This window comes from Oncorhynchus nerka, linkage group LG14, assembly GCF_034236695.1.
Source record: "Oncorhynchus nerka isolate Pitt River linkage group LG14, Oner_Uvic_2.0, whole genome shotgun sequence".
NCBI classification, from domain to species: Eukaryota; Metazoa; Chordata; class Actinopteri; order Salmoniformes; family Salmonidae; genus Oncorhynchus; species Oncorhynchus nerka.
Window position 1 is genome coordinate 26906432 of NC_088409.1, and position 25530 is coordinate 26931961.

Consider the following 25530-nt stretch of genomic DNA (forward strand, 5'->3'; position numbering starts at 1 on the left):
GTGAAGTGGATTGACGTATTGTAATGGATGCAGTGTTGGACCATCGAGAACTGTTGTGCTTTCAAGTTTGTTACATCATTTTTGATTATATTGTGTGTGCTCTAAAAAAAATGCATTTTAGCCTGACAGCGTGAGTGAGGAAAGGTTCATTTAAGACATTAGCGCTTTTATCTGTTTGGTAGTTGATTGAATTACATTTTACATTTTAAATGTGATGGAACTTGTTTAGAGAGAATACATTTCGTAAGGGAAATATCAATGCTGTAGCTGACACCTGGGTACATGTGAGGAAAATTGTATTTTCAGTTTGAATACAGCTACTACCTCAAATTAGTTTTGTCCTCTATCATGTAGATTGGTTCTGAACAGCATAGCTACAATTGCATGAGGTTATCGGATTTACTGTACTTGATATTGCAGTAATAAAGTATCAATAAGATTGTAGCGTCAGTTATCCGCAGACAGATGGCGTAGTTTGTTCACGGAAGAGGGTCAGTGGGAGGAGGGGAGCGATGCTGATGACGTAGTCATTTGGCGCGCTGCTGTTAAAAATCAAAACCCTTCGCCACAAACCGTTTAGAGCAGAACCGTGCTGTTTCAATCTTCAACAGTTTCTAAAGATCCGAAATTATGGCTAAGACTGAGCAGCACTACAACAAGTATTGGTAAGTGTGTTATACTTGGTTAACGTTATTTATGTCTGGACTTTCTTAGTTGTGAAATGTAGCTAGTCAGCAAGTTGATTAAAAACAACGATAAATACTGTAACGTTAGCTGTCTTAACTTTAGCTAGCTACGTTAATTTATGTATATTGTGGCTAACTAGGGTAGCTAACTATCGTTAGCTAGTTTGCGAAGAAATCGAAACAAACAACTAACTTGGTCAAAAGAACTAGCGAACTTAGCTAATACATTAACTAGCGAACACGTTTGTTAGGGTGAGTGGGTCGTTTATAGCTACATGGAATTAACGTAGCTTACTATAATTAACGTTAAAGTTACCTAGAATGTCAACCACTCGGCTAACAAGTTGTTTTTTCGTGTACAGTGATGTCGTCAGACGACTGTGGGTGACCTGGTGAAGACGGGTCATTAACCAATACGTGGTTCAGGATGGCGTCTCCCCTAAACTGCCTTCCCATCTCAACAGTAAATATCCCATAGTTTGTTAGACTTACAATTGTTAGAATATTGTCCTCCTGAAATCTGACCAAGCAACTCAACTCCTTTACTATTCTATATATTTTCCAGGTTTCAAGGCTACACTGAGAAGCCATGGTCCATTGTGCATCCTGGAACACTTCGGCACTGGTTACACTGTGCTGCAGTGAGTAGCTACATTTACCCAAATTATTTTGTTTTTCTTTCTTAAACTTGCCTCAACTATGATGTAATTTCTCAGGTTCTGACCCATGTTGCCCCTATTGTATGTCACTGGCACTGCCATAATGTGGACATGCGTGTGAAAGAGGACACCCGGGAGTTACTCATACAAGGTCAGTGTTTGTGATGGTGTGTGTTGAAATGTCTTTCAATTTATTCACATGATGGCATACCAGTGCCTGCTCGTGCTCACTATTCAGCCGACGCTCTCATCTGTATTTCATTGTTTTCTCTGTTAGTGGTGGGTGGCCTGGCTGTCTCCCTGCCCTCCCTCCTCAACGCCTCACTCACAGAAATCCTGGAGAGTGACTCTTACAGGCAGAGTATCATCACTGCACCCAGTAAGGTAGGTCCTTCTGCACCCAGTCATATTTGAATATGTGGTCTTATAGCATGCTATAGTCAATTAATACATCCACTAATGCCCAGTGATGAGATAATGGCAAGTATGAGCCAATCAGGCTGAGAGTGTGTGCACCTTCCTCCCGATTGGTGGGTAATCTTGGCGGGTAATCTTGGCAGTATGGCGAAGATTGAATGCTCTGCTGTAAGGGCCCACCTATAGTAAACTAGCAGTCCTCCTCATCCTCTGCCCATCCCAGAGACATGGGAGAAGGCAGGATGAAAGCTGCTGAAAGTGTTTGTCTGAGTGTGAGAGTATATGTTTCAGTTGGCAAGGGGACACAACTCTTCGTTGATGGCCTTTGCTATGGCTATGACATCTTCCTTTGGTAATCTGAGGGCATTCAGAAATCTTAGTGACAGCTATGCAGTGGCCTCAACATCAGTAAAGTCACCAACACTCCTGTACTGGTTTGAAGTGAATTGTCCCTCAACATCAAATCCCCATTTGATTGTCATTCTCTCAAGCCCGCAGAAATTATTTGTATGATTTTATTTACAGCAAAAACCAGTTCAGTTTTTGAAGGAAAGGAGAATAGGCGATAATCACTTCCTCTGGGATTACTGAGCGGTCCTCATGTCCTCTGTAATTTTCTCCCCAGGCTCTGCCCCTGAACAGGTACAGTGAAGTGATGGGGTTGGCAGTGGGAAGGCTGATGGACAAATCCATCAATGTGGTCAAGAGTGCCATCCAGCTACTGGCTGCCTTCATCGCACACAACCCCTACAGCTGCAAGGTGCGCGCGCACACGAACAACCACTACTGTGAAGTACATACACACAACACAGTGTCTTACAATTGTTTCTTTCATCTGTAGTTGAGCAGTGCTGATCTGAAGAAACCCCTGGAGATGGAGACGGATAAACTCAGAGCTTAGAGACGGCAGGAAAATGCACCTGGTAAATTATACACACCACCGTTTAGATGTATCTTTTATATAATGCCCAATGATGAGACCAAGGCGAATGCGAGCCAACTGAAAGAGGGTTGGGATCTCTCGTCTCGATTGGCCGGTAATCTTGGCAGTGTAGTGGAGATTGGCTGCTCTGCTGTAAGGGCCGGCCTACAGTGACTTGGCCCCACCCACATGTTTCTCCGTTTAAAAAAAACACGGTAGAGAATAGTGGGAGGGTGCTGACAGTGTGACTGACGTGTGTTTGTCTGTATGTGTGAGGCAGGGAGAACTTCTCCTCAATATTCAGTTGGTCTTGAGCGCTCTTCGTTAATCTGAGGGCTTTGTAACAATAGAAATATAATCTGTTCATTCTGATCTCCTCTGCCTCTTTTGTCCAAACTATATATTTATTATTATAGGGAAATTCCACTCAATTCTTTTTCATTTTTTTTTCTCCCTTAATCCACTGATACAGTCCCAAAATGTTTTGCATGTCAGTAGTCAAGTTTAGAAATGATTGGACCTTCAAGAAGCAGTGTCACCAGCCACATCATCATGATGCAATATTATTTTATTTTTGATTTCCCATTTAACCATATTCCTTTGGTCTCTCCGTCCAGTGGCAGTGATCAAAGCCTCTGAGCTGTGGGCCGCTATGGAGCCTGAGCTGCTCCTCGTGTTCTATTCATTCTATTTCTATCAATTTAATGCTATCTGAAAGTCTAGATCAGATGGATAACTTTTGAAACATTCTGCCCAGGGGACTAGATTTGTAACAAATCAGGATCAACTGTTTATAGAAGTGAGATTCCAAGCTGAACTCTTCAGTCATCACATAACTGATTGTTTGTGTGTCAGGAATGCAGGGCGTCTGTGTGTGCGAGCCCACAGCCGGTTCCTGGAGTCTGAGATGTTCTCATCTCTGACCACTCGTCTCTGACCACTCTCACCCCCGAGACTCTCTTGGACACACTGGCCCTGCTCTTCAAAGGTACTGAACTCTGTCCGTCTGTCAATCACATCATGAAGACTGTGTATTGATTAAGTGTAGGAGATAGAAAGGGAGGGGGGAAAGTTAGCATTCTGAAAATGTTGTGTCATTTAGTGAATGCTCTTATCTAGAACCGACTTACAATAAGTGCACTTTGAAAGAACCGCATAATACAAGTCTAGTAAGTAAACTATTCAGAACTAACCAGGACTCTGCTGAAAGTCGTAATCACTCAATCAAAACACTGTCATATCGATTAAACAAATGATTCAGTACCAAGCTTTCAAAAACAAGTGGTGAAATCAGTGCTAGAATAAGAGTATGATATAACCAATCAAAATGTAATTAAGGGCAATCTATTGCTGTGGGGCTTTCAGCGGTGTAGGAGGTGTAGTTCTAGATGACAGCATTACTGATGGAGTGGGTGATCATGTTTTCTACTGGTGAATCACCCAAACCTAGCTCTAACACCTGAGAACTAACACTGATCCTCATTTTAGACCACTATTTTGTTCAATCATGTGGACTGGAACAAATGTGTACTCACACTGGCAAGAGTTAAGATGTTCACATCTGTTCTCAGGAGAACATTTTTCTAATCTGACACCTCTTCCTCCCCAGGTCCTGACCAGGACTCCTCTGAGGTCAGAGGGGACCTGCCTTCCACACCCCAGAAGGAGGGAGCAGGGGATGGAAGGGGTGGAGGAGAGCGAGCTGAAGAAACCGGAGATGCTGTTGCAGTATCTGAGACACTGAGAGCTTTGCGCTGCAGGTGGAGAGCCATCGCTGTCATCAACACCATTCTCTACTGGAAGACTACCTCGGGTACAAACACAGCTCATCTTACCTACACCCGCATTACCATACCTTTATCACCTACACAGTCAACATCTCACCCCAATGACTCCATGCATGTGTTCTGAGACAATGTAATGTGTGGGGTATTGAGGAATGAATGTGTCTCAGTGGTCCAGGAGGCGGTGCAGTTCTGTGTGACAGTATGCGAGTTCAGTGTGGCGAACTCTCTGACTGGCGTGAGGAAGATGCTGCCTCTGGTCTGGTCTACTGACGCTGCCATTAAAGATGTTGTGGTGCAGGCCTACAGACGCCTCTACCTCAACCCCCAGGGAGACAACACCAGGTACGCTGTCACACCTTCAAACTGTTGCCACAGGCACCTATCAACCCCCTCAGGTCCCTCGATCCCACTACCAATTGCAGATGGTTAAGTTACTTTTGAAATGGTAATGTCTTCCCATGTGAAATTGCAAAGCAGTGCTGGTGACATTAAAATGGTATAGAGAGTAAATGGAGCTGTCTTGTCTGCTGAAACAGTCTTCGTGGGAACCTGCGATCTTCATTCCAGCACCTCGGCAATTTCCCCCAAGAGGTTTCAACTCAGGCTGTGTTTAGACATGCAGCCCAATTCTGATCTTATTTTCACTAATTGGTCTATTGACCGATTGGATCAGCTCTGAAATTGTGAAAAGATTTGTGATTGGTCAAAAGACCAATTAGTGCAAAAATATCTATCAGATTTGGACTGCCTGTGTAAACACAGCCTGTATGACATTTTCTGCTGTGAATTTGTTAATCTTGCTCTCACCAGTACATTGCTGCTGAAAGAGATGCAGACTCAAGATGGAAGTTGAGGTGGGAAATTGTGCGATTGATCTAAGAACAATGTCTTGGAGTGACTTCATCAACCTCCAATGGGCTCTGCTCTGGTGCCTGACTCTCTCCCTCTCAGGGCTAAAGCTCAGACTCTAGTGGACAGTCTGTCTGAACTGATGGTGGATGCCTCTGGGGACAATCCAGTGTCTGGAGGAGATTGTAATAAGAGAAACTCACTATCTTTTATTATCAATCCTGTAATCAGTACTACCCAGTGATTGAGTTAGCCCTTACTCTTTACTGATTACTCTATCCATCCTGCCATCAATAATTAACCCTGTTCTCTCTCGTCTAATCTGTTCCAACACCACCTCTCGTGTCCTCCCAGGTCCTGGAGTTTTTTGGTGGTGGCAGCAGCCTGCAGTCCACGGTGGTGCAGGTTCTGTGGGAGAGGTTCACTGGCAAACGAGAGACCTCCAGCCTGCACAGACGAGCAGCAGTGCTGCTTCTGGGAATGGTTGCACGGTAAGGCCCACACACAAACACAAGTTCTAACTCCACACACCTCCGTCTTTAAGTCCCCTTTGACTTCTTGCCCAATGATGAGACCAAGGCGAATGCGAGCCAATTGAACGAGGGGCTTGGGTTCTCCCTTTTGTCTTGATTGACCGGTAATCTTGGCAGTGTAGCGGAGATTGGCTGCACTGCTGTAAGGGCCGGCCTACAGTGACTTGGCCCCACCCACATTTTTCTCCCGCTGAAGCAACACGTTAGAGAACAGTGGGAGGGTGCTGACAGTGTGACTGTTAATCTGAGGCAGGGAGAAACCCACCTCTCCTCCATATTCGGGAGTCCATGAGCTTTTATTTTGTTAATCTGAGGGCTTCTACACCGGTGTCTCTTTCGGAGGGGTTGGGTTTAAAGCGGAAGTAACATTTCAGTTGGACCTTGTGGGCAATTGACCAATACATTGATCTTAATCTTTGTTTAGTATGAGACTCTGATCCAAGTTAAGTTTTGCACTTAACCTCCCGATGACAATGTTCCCTTATTGACGTATGGTAAACGGTTCCTAGGTCTGCACCTATTGGCAACTCTTACCTTTGGCGCTTGGCTTTGTCTCAAGTCTGGCGTTGGTTAATTTGTCCACTAAACCTCATTAAGGCGCCTGCATGCTTCCCAGACGTACCACTTCAGAAGACATGCATATATTATATCTTGTGACGTTGTTTATTTTAGACTAAGTTTTTCTTTACTTTTTCAGTTCGGGGGCACCAAGTCTACACCCTCAAAATGGACAAGCAGTACTATTGATGCTTTTTTTTCTTGTTCAGGTGAATGTCTTTTAAGGGAGTATGCAATCACACACATTTGGCTAGCCGAACTGAAGCATGCTAGCGCCTTTAGTCTCTGAATAGGAGCACAGCAGAGTACACTGACTTATCTGCATTGAGTCGAAGTCACGACCACATGTAAATCTGGGCTCACCGCCAGGGTTTTCAATGAACAAGCGTTGTAAACACACATTCTGTCTCCTTCAAAGCTTGAAAGACAGTCACTGCCGGAGGGGGAGACTGAGACGATCTGCAGTCCACCCACACTGTACTGGACAATACCGTGCCGCCTCTCTTTCCACACAGGCAGCATTCATAACCTGTTTAATCCTCCCCTCACATCCTCTAACCCTCCCTCCCACACACACGTTATCCATCATAAACTGGGACCATGTGTGTGTTCTGCGGAGGGCCGAGCACCGACGAGATGATTGATTAATCTGGAGCCTGGGCATGATGTAAATGACGTAGTTTACTACTTTGTTGTGTGTAGACATGGCAGTGAATTTACATACTGCCAGGAACCTCATTTGTGCACCACACACTAAAGTTGCTGTGTGTAATAGCATGTTTGTATGCACGTTCTTGTAATAGATGTGGCATTTTTAGGTTGCGTGTTCAGGGTGTAGACTAATGTAATTGTGTGTTTCTCTGTGTAGAGCGGAGAGGGAGGTGGTCCTCAGTAACCTGGACACTCTGTGCTCTGGGAGAGAAGTTTACTGAAGACTTCCTACTGGCCAGAGACACTTATCACCATCTGTAACATCACTGACCATGTCAGGGTAAGACCCCACACGTAGATTCCCGGCCTAGACTTTCTAGAGGTCTAGGGCTGTCCCAGACTAAAAAAAAACCTCTTGGTTGACCAAAAACTCACTCCCGTCATCATGAAGTGCTTTGAGAGACTAGTCAAGGACCATATCACCTCCACCCTACCTGACACCCTAGACCCACTCCAATTTGCTTACCGCCCAAATAGGTCCACAGACGATGCAATCTCAACCACACTGCACACTGCCCTAACCCATCTGGACAAGAGGAATACCTATGTGAGAATGCTGTTCATCGACTACAGCTCGGCATTCAACACCATAGTACCCTCCAAGCTCGTCATCAAGCTCGAGACCCTGGGTCTCGACCCCGCCCTGTGCAACTGGGTACTGGACTTCCTGACGGGCCGCCCCCAGGTGGTGAGGGTAGGCAACAACATCTCCTCCCCGCTGATCCTCAACACTGGGGCCCCACAAGGGTGCGTTCTGAGCCCTCTCCTGTACTCCCTGTTCACCCACGACTGCGTGGCCACGCACGCCTCCAACTCAATCATCAAGTTTGCGGACGACACAACAGTGGTAGGCTTGATTACCACCAACAACGACGAGACGGCCTACAGGGAGGAGGTGAGGGCCCTCGGAGTGTGGTGTCAGGAAAATAACCTCACACTCAACGTCAACAAAACTAAGGAGATGATTGTGGACTTCAGGAAACAGCAGAGGGAACACCCCCCTATCCACATCGATGGAACAGTAGTGGAGAGGGTAGCAAGTTTTAAGTTCCTCGGCATACACATCACAGACAAACTGAATTGGTCCACTCACACAGACGGCATCGTGAAGAAGGCGCAGCAGCGCCTCTTCAACCTCAGGAGGCTGAAGAAATTCGGCTTGTCACCAAAAGCACTCACAAACTTCTACAGGTGCACAATCGAGAGCATCCTGGCGGGCTGTATCACCGCCTGGTACGGCAACTGCTCCGCCCTCAACCTTAAAGGCTCTCCAGAGGGTAGTGAGGTCTGCACAACGCATCACCGGGGGCAAACTACCTGCCCTCCAGGACACCTACACCACCCGATGTTACAGGAAGGCCATAAAGATCATCAAGGACATCAACCACCCGAGCCACTGCCTGTTCACCCCGCTATCATCCAGAAGGCGAGGTCAGTACAGGTGCATCAAAGCTGGGACCGAGAGACTGAAAAACAGCTTCTATCTCAAGGCCATCAGACTGTTAAACAGCCACCACTAACATTGAGTGGCTGCTGCCAACACACTGACACTGACTCAACTCCAGACACTTTAATAATGGGAATTGATGGGAAATGATGTAAATATATCACTAGCCACTTTAAACAATGCTACCTTATATAATGTTACTTACCCTACATTATTCATCTCATATGCATACGTATATACTGTACTCTATATCATCGACTGCATCCTTATGTAATACATGTATCACTAGCCACTTTAACTATGCCACTTTGTTTACATACTCATCTCATATGTATATACTGTATCTTGCCTATGCTGTTCTGTACCATCACTCATTCATATATCCTTATGTACATATTCTTTATCCCCTTACACTGTGTATAAGACAGTAGTTTTGGAATTGTTAGTTAATTACTTGTTGGTTATTACTGCATTGTCGGAACTAGAAGCACAAGCATTTCGCTACACTCGCATTAACATCTGCTAACCATGTGTATGTGACAAATAAAATTTGATTTGATTTGGAAGTTGCCTGTTCTTTCGACCAATCAATTGGTTTAATTTTAAAGTAGTGTATTCTAAAAATGTGTGTATCACACCCTATGTGTTTGAATAAAATCAACTATACTGAACAAAAACATAAACATGTAAAATGTTGGTCCTTTTTTCATGAGCTGAAATAAGATCCCCAAAAATGTCCATATGCAAAAAAAGTTGTTTTGAGGAAGCACACAATTGGCATGCTGAATGCAGGAATGTCCACGAGTTGTTTTGAATGTTAATTTATCTACCATAAGCCGCCTCCAACGTTGTTTTAGAGGATTTGGCAGTACATCCAACTTGCCTCACAACTGCAGACCATATGTTATCACGCCAGCCCAGGACCTCCACATCCAGCTTCTTTACCTGTGGGATCGTCTGAGGGGGAGGTGGGATGCTGAGCAATATTTCGGTTTTTAATTGTGAGGAAAAATGTTTTCTGATTGGCTGGGCCTGGTTCCGGAGTGTGTGGACCTATGCCTACCCATCATTGCTGCGCATCTTCCCAGTCCTGTTAGATGAGTGTTTTCTACCTGTTTGGAACCGTATAAACAACGCTAAATTGTAAGTAATACCAGAGTCTATTCTAACACATCTAAAGCTTTAATACAGCATAGCAAAGATTTTAAAAGCATCTTGACATTCTGGTTGTGTGAGGCTTGGTGCTCATGGAGTCTTTAATAGCCTACTGATTCCAACTGGCAACAAAAAGGATTTCTGTGGATGTTGATTTATGATGCCAGGCATGTTTTAAGTTACGCTATGGGTTATATATCTTAATTGGTTTCCTCAAGGGCTGTTTTCTCTTCTCCTTACTCTGCTTTTGCCGCATTGTTCTCAACACCAATATGCTGGTTAACTTCGCTGTTACGCGCATAGCAACATAAAGGGAAAGGTGCCAATTCAACGGCGCACTGGAGATTACGTTTCAGAACCGCGGACAGCGCCTTCTCCCGCTATCCATCGCTTGAGAACGCATTTGTTATAAAATATTGTATTTATGTTGTAAAATGTTGCACCATTTTCTTACAAAATAAATTAAATCAAACTTTATTTGTCACATGCACCGACTACAACAAGTGTAGTCCTTACTGTGAAATGCTTACTTATAGGCCCTTAACCAACAGTGCAGTTCAAGAAGAGTTAAGAAAAATATTTACCAAATAAACTAAAGTTAAAAGAAATATATATTCAAAGTAACACCGTAAGAATAACAATAACGAGGCTATATACAGGGTATACAGGTACCATTACCGAGTCAGTGTGTGGGGGTACAGGTTAGTTGAGGTAATTTGTACATGTAAGTAGGGGTGAAGTGACTATGCATAGATAATAAACGAGTAGTTACAGTGAACAAAAAGGAGGGGGGGTTAATGTAAGTAGTCTGGTGATTTTATTAATTGTTCAGCAGTCTTATAGCTTAGGGGTAGAAGCTGATGAGGAGCCTTTTGGTCCTAGACTTGGTGCTCCGGTACTGCTTGCCGTGCGGTAGCAGAGAGAAGTCTGTAACTTGAGTGACTGGAGTCTGACAATTTCATGGTCTTTCCTCTGACTCTGTCTGGTATAGAGGTCCTGGATGGCAGGAAGTTTGGCTCCAGTAATGTACTGGGCCGTTCGCCCTAACCTCTGTAGCGCCTTAAGGTCAGATGCCGAGCAGTTGCCATACTTGGCGGTGATGCAACCGGTCAGGATGATCTCGACGGTGCAGCTGTAGAACTTTATGAGGATCTGGGGTACCATGTCAAATCTTTTCAGTCTCCTAAGGGGGAGAAGGTTTTGTCGTGCCCTCTTCACGACTGTCTTGGTGTGTGTGTGGACCATGATAGTTTGTTGGTGATGTGGACACCAAGGAACTTGAAGCTCTCAACCCGCTCCGCTACAGCCCCGTTGATGTTAATGGGGGCCTGTTCGGGACGCTCCGCTACAGCCCCGTTGATGTTAATGGGGGCCTGTTCGGGACGCTCCGCTACAGCCCCGTTGATGTTAATGGGGGCCTGTTCGGGACGCTCCGCTACAGCCCCGTTGATGTTAATGGGGGCCTGTTGGGACGCAGCCCCGCTACAGCCCCGTTGATGTTAATGGGGGCCTGTTGGGACGCTCCGCTACAGCCCCGTTGATGTTAATGGGGCCTGTCTGGGACGCTCCGCTACAGCCCCGTTGATGTTAATGGGGCCTGTTGGGACGCTCCGCTACAGCCCCGTTGATGTTAATGGGGGCCTGTCTGGGACGCTCCGCTACACAGCCCCGTTGATGTTAATGGGGGCCTGTTGGGACGCTCCGCTACAGCCCCGTTGATGTTAATGGGGGCCTGTTCGGGACACTCCGCTACAGCCCCGTTGATGTTAATGGGGGCCTGTTCGGGACGCTCCGCTACAGCCCCGTTGATGTTAATGGGGGCCTGTCTGGGACGCCCGCTACAGCCCCGTTGATGTTAATGGGGCCTGTTCGGGGACGCTCCGCTACAGCCCCGTTGATGTTAATGGGGGCCTGTTCGGGACGCTCCGCTACAGCCCCGTTGATGTTAATGGGGGCCTGTTTGGGACGCTCCGCTACAGCCCCGTTGATGTTAATGGGGGCCTGTTCGGGACGCTCCGCTACAGCCCCGTTGATGTTAATGGGGGCCTGTTCGGGACGCTCCGCTACAGCCCCGTTGATGTTAATGGGGGCCTGTTCGGGACACTCCGCTACAGCCCCGTTGATGTTAATGGGGGCCTGTTCGGGACGCTTTTTCCAGTAGTCCACAATCAGCTCCTTTGTCTAACCATTTACAATTTCTGTAGCTCATGTCTTAGTGATGTACTGTGCCTTCCCTGTGGCATCTGCAATGGATTAGTCCACTGAGACTGGTGGGAATCAGACGGGTGTCTTGTGCATCATGAAAAATAAAGATATTTGCAACTGCTCGACTAAAGAAATATCTGTTGACCAACAGCCTAGACGAAACAATCTACCAGGTGACTATAGATGTTTGAATGTTTAAAGTGTGTAAAGTGATTGATTTGTCCCCCCCCAGCAATCCAAAGGAGCTGCCTCAGGATAACCAGCTCTTTACCTGCCTCACAGGCCATCGCTGAAGGTGTGTGTACACACACACCATCTCTTGAGTGGGAGAATGTAGTGTCTTTGCTCCTGACTGTGTGTCTAGTCCCGCCCCAGGTGTGGTGATGGCGGACCCTCATTGGCAGAGCTTCATGGAGCAGGCTTGTCCGTCTGCTGTACTTACTGTCCGAGTCCCCAGACTAGCTCTGCTCCCGCCGCCTCCAGCGCTGCTCTCGCCTGCTATTGGACCAGATCGCAGAGGGCGGGGAGATATTAGCAAACAAGGATGTCAGCTTTCCTGGTGCATCTCAGGACCCTGAGGAGCAGGGAGAACAAGGTGAGACAGAGTGATTATTTATTTAGAAAGTTGGTGCACTGTGGTAAAACAACTTCTCAAAGTAAGTATGAATAGTTCATTCTCCAGTTGTCTGGTGCTCTTTTACTCTGCCTAGTTGTTGAAACGCTGCCAGTGTTGTAGTGTATGATGATGACCCAGTATTTTGTATAGGTACTTTATGATCAGTACGGTGTTCTAGTGATGTGTCCATCTAGTCCCTGTGGTGAGTTGTGTCCTTGGCCCAGCTGCTGTCTCTGTGGCTGCGTGGCGTTCTGGCAGGTGTCCCACCTGGAGCGCAGCGTCAGCTCTGAGCTGCGGGAGATGAGAGACAGAAGAGAAGGCACCCTCCCGTAAGGCCAAGGTCAGTCTGGACATGGAATGCGAACACAATGTTTGATGTCCAGTATTTTTATACAACCCAAGCCAATGATGGCAATAATTCACATAATGGTCAATCATGAGATTAGGATACTACAAACCTAGTGGAAATGAGACTGCTGGGTTTATACACGTGTTCTGAGTTTAAGGAGCTTTTACTATTCGTGTCAAATGGATTGTCATTGCGTTTCATAAACCAAATGTTATCAGAACAGGATGTTGATTAGTGAAGAGGCCACGTGAGTCTCCTGGTGAGTAGGATTGTCTTGCCAATCAGTAACTTTTCTCCCTGGGAAAAGCTTGATGAGTTTAATTTTGGTCATGCAACACAGTGATTGACAGGTCTTGATGATTCTTCCCATCAGGGGGCTAAGTACAACAGCTAACTTTTTCCTAATTACTCCTTTCGATTAAATCGCTCTAACTTTCCAGTAGACTAGACATGAACAGGGAGTTCTTAATCAACTTTCATGATCCATGTTTCCCACAGCAAGCGGCCAATGACAGTTCTGTGGAGGAAGAACTTGTGTTGAACTTGTGCTTCTGTCGATTCTTCCTGGTGTGATTTAATTTCCTTTTAAACCACATCCCTTCCCCCCCAGAGGAGAACCTGTTGTGCTCGTTCCTGCCCCTGCTGGTGAGGGTGTGTAGTTCCCCAGGGAGATGCTGCCACCACCAGCTCACGACAGCTGCCTTCCTGGCCCTCTCACAGTACATGATGATCAGGTCAGACTACACCCCAGACTACCTTTGTTTTTCTGTAATTTTCCTTTGCATGGCTGTTGTGTCTCTCTTTGTCAACCTCTGTTCCCTCTCTGTCAGTGTGTGAGGAGCACATCCGTCTCCTGTTCCCAGTGCTGGAGCTTTCCTCTCTGCCCTTGATCAGGGTGAACGCCATCATCGGCCTGGGAGGCCTCACCGTCCACTTCCCCAACATTCTTTAGCCCTGGACACAGAGCCTCTCTACCAGGTAATCCAGACACCTGGACACAGAGCCTCTGTACCAGGTAATCCAGACACCTGGACACAGAACCTCTGTACCAGGTAATCCAGACACCTGGACACAGAGCCTCTCTACCAGGTAATCCAGACACCTGGACACAGAGCCTCTCTACCAGGTAATCCAGACACCTGGACACAGAACCTCTGTACCGGGTAATCCAGACACCTGGACACAGAACCTCTGTACCAGGTAATCCAGACGCCTGGACACAGAGCCTCTGTACCAGGTGTGAACCCCCACAAGCCACTGTCATTCAGTGACTAAATATTAACCAAGCAGCTAATAGAACTTATTTATAATTTAGAATATGTAAGGAGCAAACAAGCACATCTTTATTTAATTACCCAGCTGTTTGTACTATGGATTGTGTCTTTTTTAATTTAGGTAAACATGGCCATTAGATGAGGATGGCTGAGGGCTACAAGCTCGTTCCATGTCTGGTTGTCTGCTAATGTTCCTTCAGACGCTCCACTCCTGCTGCTGCAGTCTACTGAACCAGTTGATCGAAAAACTTATTTCCATATGTTCAGAACAGAAAAAAAACATTAGGAAACATTGTAAAATGCTGTCATGTCCTCCACTAGCATTCTGACCTCTGCTATAGCGCGACAGTACATTGTACTGTGCTCTTCAGAACTCCAACCTCTCTGGACTGTGGCAACCATGGGCTGCTCGCTCGTGCGCACTCAAATATAATTTGAACAGAAATAACTGAACTTTCTGTAAGGTCTAGAACAACTTGAAGGTTCTGATTGTGTCCAGAACTACTTGTTGGTGGTATAATTATACAATGAGTAGATCGGAGGGAGAAAGGAGATCATTTCAGGTGATGCCATAGGTTATACTCCGTAGGAAGGATGGGGACTTAATTGAAGAAAGCTTAATGATGATTGCTGGTTGTTCTTCCCACATTGAGATGCACTGAAGCCATACCCCCTCCCCCATTGAAAGTTTAATTACAATTCGTTATCTCTTCATTCCACTAGTTCTGTTTGTCTTTGTATAGTGCTAATTATGATGCTTGGTTATTCTTACGTTTGAGGTGTTTCAGATGAATAGTGTTTTCCAGGCTTTTCACCATGAACACTAAACCTCAGGTTCTTCCTCATGGTAAGTGTTTTGTAGTGGTCAGTAATTGTCTCCCACACACCTCCATTGTGTTGGGTCTCCTCAAAGACAGACAGCCCTCCCTGGGAGAGGACTGATAAGGGTATTAAACATGTTTTGTTTTACCCTAATGGTAATGCACTGTTTTACATGCCTATTTAATTATACTGTAGCTGTGGCTTATGACCATCTACTGTATAACAGACCACACACCCGGCGAGTCCAGTTCCTCTGGAGAACATTCTAATCCACGTCTGGAGGTGAAGTTGCTTATTATTTTGTTCACCTGGCCTCATCCCTTCCCAGTGTATGTGGTTAATTCCCCTGTTTAGAACAATGGAGGCCAGGGAGACACTGCAGCCTTTTGTCTTAGTGCTCCCTTAGAGTAGAGGCCCTCTACCTCCCACACGTACATCTGAAATGACTGCAGAGGATTATGGTCAGGGGTATTGGCAACTTGGCATCGACGCCTCCATGTCCAATGTATGGCTGGTCTTATTCTCACCCAGGTAATCGATTGCTTAATCTGTCATGTCATTGTTTGGCCAGTCTCTCTCTTTCATGGTATCCCAGCTGATCCTGATTAGAGAAATCTGCATGCCATTTTTAAATAGTTTCATCATATAACATGTCTCCCCTGCCCAGGCTGAGTGACAAGAACCCTGCGGTGAGGCAGACTGCAGTGACTGTTCTGACCCAGCTAGTGCTAAAGGTCAGGTCAGCGAGGTGGCTGTACTGCTCATCGACCCCCAGACACACATCACCAGCCTCTCACTTCTTCACCGAGCTCGCCTCCAAGGTACACACACAGCGTTAATTCCAGGCATGTCTATTTGATTGGGAGATACAGTGCCTTCGGGAAGTATTCAGCCCCTTGACTTTTTCCACAATTTGTTTCGTTGCAGCCTTATTCTAAAATGTTTTTTTTTTTTTTTTTTTTTTTTAATCCAATCTACACACTATACTCCATAATGACAAGGCAAAAACAGGTTTTTAGACACCTTGTTTACCTTATAAGTATTAAGACCCTTTGCTGAGACTTGAAATTGAGCTCATGTGCATCCTGCTTCCATTGATCAGCCTTGATGTTTCTACAACTTGATTGGAGGCCACCTGTGGTAAATTCAATTGATTGGACATAATTTGGAAAGGCACACGCCTGTCTATATAAAGTCCCTCATCTGCATCTCAGAGCAAAAACCAAGCCATGAGGTCGAAGGAATTGTCCGTAGAGCACAGAGACACGATTGTGTCGAGGCACAGATCTGGGGAAGGGTACCAAAAAATGTCTGCGGCATTGAAAGTCCCCAAGAACACAGTGGCCTCCATTCTTAAATGTAAGAAGATTGGAACCACCAACACTTCCTAGAGCTGGCCACCCGGCCAAACTGAGCAATCGGGGAAGAAGGGCCTTGGTCAGGGAGGTGACCAAGAACCCAATGGTCACTCTGACAGAGCTCCAGAGTTCCTCTGTGGAGACGAGAGAACCTTCCAGAAGGACAACCAGGACTCCACCAATCAGGCCTTTATGGTAGTGGCCAGACGGAAGCCACGCCTCAGTAAAAAGCACATGACAGCCTGCTTGGAGTTTGCCAAATGGCACCTAAAGAACTCTTGACCATGAAAAAACAATATTCTCTGGTCTGAAACCAAGTTTGAACTCTTTTGCATGAATGCCAAGCGTCACATCTGGAGGAAACCTGGCACCATCCCTACGGTGAAGCATGGTGGCAGCATCATGCTGTGGGAATATTTGTCAGCAGCAGGGACTGGGAGACTAGTAAGGATAGAGGGAAAGATGAACAGAGCATTGTGGAGATTAGAGGTCGACCGATTATGATTTTTCAATACCGATTTATTGGAGGACCAAAAAAAGCCGATACCGAATAATCGGACGTTTATTATTTTTTATGTTAAATTTTTATTTGGTTGTAATGACAATTACAACAATACTGAATGAACACTTTTTTATTTTATTTTAATATAATACATCAATCAAATCAATTTAGCCTCAAATAAATAATGAAACTTTTAAATAATGCAAAAACAAAGTGTTGGAGAAGAAAGTACAAGTGCAGTATGTGACATGTAAAAAAAGCTAACGTTTAAGTTCCTTGCTCAGAACATATGAAAACATGAGTCTTCAATATTCCCAGGTAAGAAGTTTTAGGTTGAGGTTATTATAGGAATTATAGGACAATTTCTCTCTACCATTTGTATTTCATATACATTTGACTATTGGATGTTCTTATAGGCACTTTAGTATTGCCAGCGTAACAGTATAGCTTCCGTCCCTCTCCTCGCCCCCACCCTCAAAGCATCGTTACCCATCGCTCCACAAAAGCTGTGGCCCTTGCAGAGCAAGGGAAACAACTACTCCAAGTCTCTGAGCGAGTGACGTTTGAAACGCTATTAGTGCGCACCCCGCTAACTAGCTAGCCATTGCACATCGGTTACACCAGCCTAATCTCGGGAGTCAATAGGCTTGAAGTCAGGGCGAGGAGCTGCTGGCAAACGCACAAGTGCTGTTTGAGTGAATGCTTACGAGCCTGCTGCTGCCTATCAAATATCAAATCATAGACTTAATTATAACATAACACACAAGAGCCTTTGGTCATTAATATGGTCAAAATCCAGAAACTATCATTCCGAAAACAAAACGTTAATTCTTTCCGTGAAATACGGAACTGTTCCGTATTTTATCTAACGGATGGCATCCCAAAGTCTAAATATTGCTCTTGCATTGTACAACCTTCAATGTTAAGTCATAATGTATTAATTCCGGTCTTTTTTAGGAATAGATGGACTTCACACAGTTCACAACGAGCCAGGCAGCCCAAACTGCTGCATATACCCTGACTGCTTGCACGGAACGCAAGAGGAGTGACTCAATTTCCTTAGTTATAAGAAATTCATGTTAGCAGGCAATATTAACTAAATATGCAGGTTTAAAATATATACTTGTGTATTGATTTTAAAGAAAGGCATTGATGTTTATTGTTAGGTACACATTGGTGCAACGACAGTGCTATTTTCGCAAATGCGCTTGTTAAATCATCACCCATTTGGCGAAGTAGGCTGTGATTCGATGAGAAATTAACAGGCACCGCATCAATTATATGCAATGCAGGACACGCTAGATAAACTAGTAATATCATCAACCATGTGTAGTTAACTAGTGATTATTTTTTATAAGATAAGTTTAATGCTAGCTAGCAACTTACCTTGGCTTCTTGCTGCCCTCACGTAACAGGTAGTCAGACTGCCACGCAGGCTCCTCGTGGAGTGCAATGTAAGGCAGGTGGTTAGAGCGTTGGACTAGTAACCGGAAGGTTGCAAAAACGAATCCCCGAGCTGACAAGGTGAAAATCTGTCGTTCTGCCCCTGAACAAGGCAGTTAACCTACCGTTCCTAGGCTGTCATTGAAAATTAGAATGTGTTCTTAACTGACTTGCCTAGTTAAATAAAGGTGTTTTTAAAAATATATATTTTTTAAATCTGCCACAATCTGTGTGCAAAAATACTGATTACAGATTATGCAAATTTGAAGTCGGCCCTAATCAATCAGCCATTCCGATTCATCGGTCGACCTCTAATGGAGATCCTTGACGAAAACCTGCTCGGGACAAGTCTCAATGTCCTTGAGTGGCCCGGCCGGACTTGAACCCAATCAAACATCTCTGGAGAGACATGAAAATAGCTGTGCAGCAACACTCCCCATACAACCTGACAGAGTTTGAGAGAATCTGCAGAGAAGAATGGGGGAAACTCCCCAAATACAGGTGTGCCAAGCTTGTTGCATCGTACCCAAGAAGATTCAAGGCTGTCATCGCTGCCAAAGGTGTTTCAACAAAGTACTGAGTAAAGGGTCTGATTACTTATGTAAACGTGATATTTCAGGTTTTTATTTTTAATAAATTAGGAAACATTTCTAAACCTGTTTTTGCTTTGTCGTTATGGGGTATTGTGTGTGGATTTGATTTAATTTTCAATTTCATCAAATTTGGGATAAGGCTGTAACGTAACAATGTGTGAAGTTAAGTGGTCTGAATGCACTGAAAATCTGTGTTTGTGTATTGGGTACCTTTTTTACATAGACTGAGTGTAATGGATCCTCCAATGTTCGAAACCAGACAGTGGCCTCCTCTCCTCCCAGGACAATGCCATCTACAACCTGCTCCCAGACATCATCAGCAGACTGTCAGACCCAGAGAGAGCCATGAACGAGGAAGACTTCCACACCATCATGGAGTGGTGTCCACACTGAGCTGTGTGCCTCTTCTGCTCACACTGTGTGTACAGTCTTCTGCGCTCACACTGTGTGTACAGTCTTCTGCGCTCACACTGTGTGTACAGTCTTCTGCGCTCACACTGTGTGTACAGTCTTCTGCGCTCACACTGTGTGTACAGTCTTCTGCGCTCACACTGTGTGTACAGTCTTCTGCGCTCACACTGTGTGTACAGTCTTGCAGGGAGTCATTGTTCTGTTATTCAAATACCGGCGAGCGGCGGCTTTAATAATGTGAGGGCTACTTAACCTGTGTGTCTGTCGCCCACTGTGTTCTCTCCCAGGCTTTACACACACTGGATGACTTGGCATGCTGGGGTCACATTGTGACTCTGGTTTGAAACCTGTTGTGCTGAATAACATGGAAATGGGATGCTAATATGTGAGTTGTGTTTTAATGCCTTATTTGAATGTTTCCTTTGTCTCTGTTTTCAGGCAGCTGTTTTCCTACATCACTAAGGAGAGACAGACTGAGTCTCTGGGGGAGAAGCTGTTTCTGCGCTTCAGGACAGCAAGGTGAGCAGCCAGTCTTCCCCTCGCTCCTCCCATCTCCTAATTTCTGTTCTCCCGCTCTGTGTCATAACAGCTGGCACTAGTTCCTCTCAGTCTCAGGAGTATTTCGAGGCCTGGGTCGTCTGTTCAGCGAACTCGGGGCAAACTCTCCCTCTTTCTGGCTCGTCATTCAAAGCGCAGACCTCCACAGAAAGGGCATTTTCGATTAAGCAACAGATAGTGAATCAGTGAGACCATGGTTTTAGAATGATTTCTTCAAATGTCAGGTCAAACTTCCTCTTCTTGAAAGACTGTTGTAAGTGAATAATCAAATGTCCTAATTTCCCCCCACTTCTCTCCAATTATCTCTCCCAGACTGAGCGTCAGTGGTGTGACCTGGCCGTGTCTGTCTCTGCTGTCTGTGTGAGCGAGGGCTGAAGAGGCTCCAGGATTGTTGGGAGGGTTAGTGACAAGCTGACTGAGACAGGAGTCTACCAGCCTCTCCTCTCCATCACTGCTAAGCTACGCCGAGGAGCCAAGCCACAGCTCAAGGTACAGATGATAGTGGTCGTATGTATTGACTGACAGAATAGTTTCTCAGTTGTTCAGACCACATAACGCCCTTAGCCCCCCCCAATTCAGATATACATAACAATAAACTTGAGAGAGACTATGCATTATCCTGACTGACTATCTAGACTGATTTCTTGACTGTGCCTCTGAATGAATACACATGCCGGGTCTTATTCTGATTCTTCTCTCTGTCCCCAGGTCCAGGTGGAGGAGTTTGAGAAGTGTCTGACGGAGCCACACACGGGGGCTGGAGAACGTAGAGAGCCCTGAGATGGAGAAGAACTGGGCCCAGCCAGAACACCACTCATACGCCACTACCCAACAAGGGACGGGGTGGCAGGGCCAAGAGGTGAGTGCACGCACACGTGTAGTGACTTTTCTGCTAGACAGTGAATTTTTCCCTCCTGAATGTATTTGTTTTTGCAAATTACATAGACTTTAGCTAATGTTCAATGATTTTCTTTCTCTCCCCTCAAAGGTCAAGCCAAGCCCTCTGTATCCAGTCACCACGACGATAGCTTTGTGACCCCTAAACCAACCCAGAAGTCCTCTAAGAAAGCTGTTCTCACCTTCAGCAGTGACGAAGAGGAGGAAGGTATCTGCTCTTTCTAACAGTACCGTCTGTTTTAGTTAGTGTTGGCAGTGCTTTTCCGTTAAAGTGATGAATCAGTTGATATGCTTTCTGTGCTCTCAGTAGATTGTTGGTGCTGGCTTCCCAGGATGGTGTCATGAAATGGCATTTGTTTTAATATTTGCAATTTTATAGCATTTACTGTTGGGAATAAATCTGGTTAGTTGTTGCTTGTCACATGAACATGTCAATGTTACTGGTATTTGTTAGTTTTTACTCAGATGCTGTCATGGCAGAGAGCGAGACACCTAAGGTGACCACACCCATCGCCCGTACCTCTCGACGTGCTCGTCTCCGACACTGATCTTCCTCTGCTTTTAGTTTGTCAAGTCATTTCTATTGTTTTGTCTTTTTAAATCATGTTTTCACTTTTTTAAGTAACTTTTTAAAATCTTTTGTAATGTTCCTCTAGTCAGCACTAAATACTTTAACTCTTTTTGTAGCGGAATCAAGACTTAAAAAAAGCTTTGGTGTGAACCACACTACCTCTGTCATCCGTGTGTGTTTGCAAGTGGAGTCAGATTTATGCCCTCATTACAAGGAGTAACGAATGCCCTTCTCTTGCATTGTGTGTTTGGTCAGTGAAATAGTGTGTTCAGGTTGGATTGTCACAGCTTGGCTAGACACTGTTGCTACCGATCTTACTCCTTCACTCTCTCTCCTCCATGCTCTCCTATATCTGCCAGCCCACCTGTTATTAAACCTGTTAGAAACAGTTTACCTAAATCCTCCTGAGACCCAGCAATTCAATTTGGTTCTAGTGGACATATAGTTCTTGGTCCGTATCTGAGGCCATACATGCCACTTTATTAAGTCCTGTTTGAGAGTACATTTGGCTTTTCAATTATGTCAATTGGGGGTGTGTGTCATATTTATGTTTTGACCACTAAAGAGGACACTTTGGCACATACTAAGAAAAGTTTTAAAGTAACATGCGGTTTTCACCCCAAAACACTTGTGTAAAAAAAAAATGTATCCCAAACCTTTTACCCAGTTCTCACCTGGTTTATGAAGTGCCTGACACCTGAACAAAATGGTAGCATGTTATTTTAGAGGCGGAAAAAAAACACACCCCTATTTAGGTGAGGTGCTGGTTAGCAGAGTGGAACACTTATTTTTAAATTAAGGAGAGCATGTTATTTTACGCAACTTCACTCCCTAATTCTCCCTCTGACACGTGCTCCATCTCTACCCCTCTACCTCCTGTAATTGATCTCCAAGGTCTTCCCCTCTCCCATCCTGTTCCATGCTCCATCTCTACCCCTCTACCTCCTGTAATTGATCTCCAAGGTCTTCCCCTCTCCCATCCTGTTCCATGCTCCATCTCTACCCCTCTACCTCCTGTAATTGATCTCCAAGGTCTTCCCCTCTCCCATCCTGTTCCATGCTCCATCTCTACCCCTCTACCTCCTGTAATTGATCTCCAAGGTCTTCCCCTCTCCCATCCTGTTCCATGCTCCATCTCTACCCCTCTACCTCCTGTAATTGATCTCCAAGGTCTTCCCCTCTCCCATCCTGTTCCATGCTCCATCTCTACCCCTCTACCTCCTGTAATTGATCTCCAAGGTCTTCCCCTCGCCCATCCTGTTCCATGCTCCATCTCTACCCCTCTACCTCCTGTAATTGATCTCCAAGGTCTTCCCCTCTTCCATCCTGTTCCATGCTCCATCTCTACCCCTCTACCTCCTGTAATTGATCTCCAAGGTCTTCCCCTCTCCCATCCTGTTCCATGCTCCATCTCTACCCCTCTACCTCCTGTAATTGATCTCCAAGGTCTTCCCCTCTTCCATCCTATTCCATGCTCCATCTCTACCCCTCTACCTCCTGTAATTGATCTCCAAGGTCTTCCCCTCTCCCATCCTGTTCCATGCTCCATCTCTACCCCTCTACCTCCTGTAATTGATCTCCAAGGTCTTCCCCTCTCCCATCCTGTTCCATGCTCCATCTCTACCCCTCTACCTCCTGTAATTGATCTCCAAGGTCTTCCCCTCTCCCATCCTGTTCCATGCTCCATCTCTACCCCTCTACCTCCTGTAATTGATCTCCAAGGTCTTCCCCTCTCCCACACACCTCTTCCATCCAGTTCCATGCTCCATCTCTACCCCTCTACCTCCTGTAATTGATCTCCAAGGTCTTCCCCTCTTCAATCCTGTTCCATGCTCCATCTCTACCCCTCTACCTCCTGTAATTGATCTCCAAGGTCTTCCCCTCTTCCATCCTGTTCCATGCTCCATCTCTACCCCTCTACCTCCTGTAATTGATCTCCAAGGTCTTCCCCTCTTCCATCCTGTTCCATGCTCCATCTCTACCCCTCTACCTCCTGTAATTGATCTCCAAGGTCTTCCCCTCTCCCACACACCTCTTCCATCCTGTTCCATGCTCCATCTCTACCCCTCTACCTCCTGTAATTGATCTCCAAGGTCTTCCCCTCTTCAATCCTGTTCCATGCTCCATCTCTACCCCTCTACCTCCTGTAATTGATCTCCAAGGTCTTCCCCTCTTCCATCCTGTTCCATGCTCCATCTCTACCCCTCTACCTCCTGTAATTGATCTCCAAGGTCTTCCCCTCTCCCATCCTGTTCCATGCTCCATCTCTACCCCTCTACCTCCTGTAATTGATCTCCAAGGTCTTCCCCTCTCCCATCCTGTTCCATGCTCCATCTCTACCCCTCTACCTCCTGTAATTGATCTCCAAGGTCTTCCCCTCTCCCATCCTGTTCCATGCTCCATCTCTACCCCTCTACCTCCTGTAATTGATCTCCAAGGTCTTCCCCTCTCCCATCCTGTTCCATGCTCCATCTCTACCCCTCTACCTCCTGTAATTGATCTCCAAGGTCTTCCCCTCTCCCATCCTGTTCCATGCTCCATCTCTACCCCTCTACCTCCTGTAATTGATCTCCAAGGTCTTCCCTCTCCCATCCTGTTCCATGCTCCATCTCTACCCCTCTACCTCCTGTAATTTATCTCCAAGGTCTTCCCCTCTCCCATCCTGTTCCATGCTCCATCTCTACCCCTCTACCTCCTGTAATTGATCTCCAAGGTCTTCCCCTCTCCCATCCTGTTCCATGCTCCATCTCTACCCCTCTACCTCCTGTAATTGATCTCCAAGGTCTTCCCCTCTTCCATCCTGTTCCATGCTCCATCTCTACCCCTCTACCTCCTGTAATTGATCTCCAAGGTCTTCCCCTCTCCCACACACCTCTTCCATCCTGTTCCATGCTCCATCTCTACCCCTCTACCTCCTGTAATTGATCTCCAAGGTCTTCCCCTCTCCCACACACCTCTTCCATCCAGTTCCATGCTCCATCTCTACCCCTCTACCTCCTGTAATTGATCTCCAAGGTCTTCCCCTCTTCAATCCTGTTCCATGCTCCATCTCTACCCCTCTACCTCCTGTAATTGATCTCCAAGGTCTTCCCCTCTTCCATCCTGTTCCATGCTCCATCTCTACCCCTCTACCTCCTGTAATTGATCTCCAAGGTCTTCCCCTCTTCCATCCTGTTCCATGCTCCATCTCTACCCCTCTACCTCCTGTAATTGATCTCCAAGGTCTTCCCCTCTTCCATCCTGTTCCATGCTCCATCTCTACCCCTCTACCTCCTGTAATTGATCTCCAAGGTCTTCCCCTCTCCCACACACCTCTTCCATCCTGTTCCATGCTCCATCTCTACCCCTCTACCTCCTGTAATTGATCTCCAAGGTCTTCCCTCTCCACACACCTCTTCCATCCTGTTCCATGCTCCATCTCTACCCCTCTACCTCCTGTAATTGATCTCCAAGGTCTTCCCCTCTTCCATCCTGTTCCATGCTCCATCTCTACCCCTCTACCTCCTGTAATTGATCTCCAAGGTCTTCCCCTCTCCCATCCTGTTCCATGCTCCATCTCTACCCCTCTACCTCCTGTAATTGATCTCCAAGGTCTTCCCCTCTCCCACACACCTCTTCCATCCTGTTCCATGCTCCATCTCTACCCCTCTACCTCCTGTAATTGATCTCCAAGGTCTTCCCCTCTTCCATCCTGTTCCATGCTCCATCTCTACCCCTCTACCTCCTGTAATTGATCTCCAAGGTATTCCCCTCTCCCATCCTGTTCCATCTCTACCCCTCTACCTCCTGTAATTGATCTCCAAGGTCTTCCCCTCTTCCATCCTGTTCCATGCTCCATCTCTACCCCTCTACCTCCTGTAATTGATCTCCAAGGTCTTCCCCTCTTCCATCCTGTTCCATGCTCCATCTCTACCCCTCTACCTCCTGTAATTGATCTCCAAGGTCTTCCCCTCTCCCATCCTGTTCCATGCTCCATCTCTACCCCTCTACCTCCTGTAATTGATCTCCAAGGTCTTCCCCTCTCCCACACACCTCTTCCATCCTGTTCCATGCTCCATCTCTTCCCCTCTACCTCCTGTAATTGATCTCCAAGGTCTTCCCCTCTTCAATCCTGTTCCATGCTCCATCTCTACCCCTCTACCTCCTGTAATTGATCTCCAAGGTCTTCCCTCTTCCATCCTGTTCCATGCTCCATCTCTACCCCTCT

General features: G+C 46.0%; 3 non-coding genes and 1 pseudogene across 3 annotated transcripts; all 4 read left to right on the forward strand.

Moving 5' to 3' along the window:
- Positions 1-23: 23 nt before the first annotated feature.
- On the forward strand, positions 24-21300 carry LOC115123421 (condensin complex subunit 1-like; annotated as a pseudogene).
- LOC115123426 (small nucleolar RNA U85) lies at positions 1807-2128 on the forward strand. Its single transcript, XR_003862605.1, has one exon. It is a non-coding gene; the product is annotated as a small nucleolar RNA U85 (small nucleolar RNA).
- LOC115123425 (small nucleolar RNA U85) lies at positions 2729-3022 on the forward strand. Its single transcript, XR_003862604.2, has one exon. It is a non-coding gene; the product is annotated as a small nucleolar RNA U85 (small nucleolar RNA).
- Positions 5881-6171, forward strand: LOC115123427 (small nucleolar RNA U85). Its single transcript, XR_003862606.1, has one exon. It is a non-coding gene; the product is annotated as a small nucleolar RNA U85 (small nucleolar RNA).
- Positions 21301-25530: the final 4230 nt, after the last annotated feature.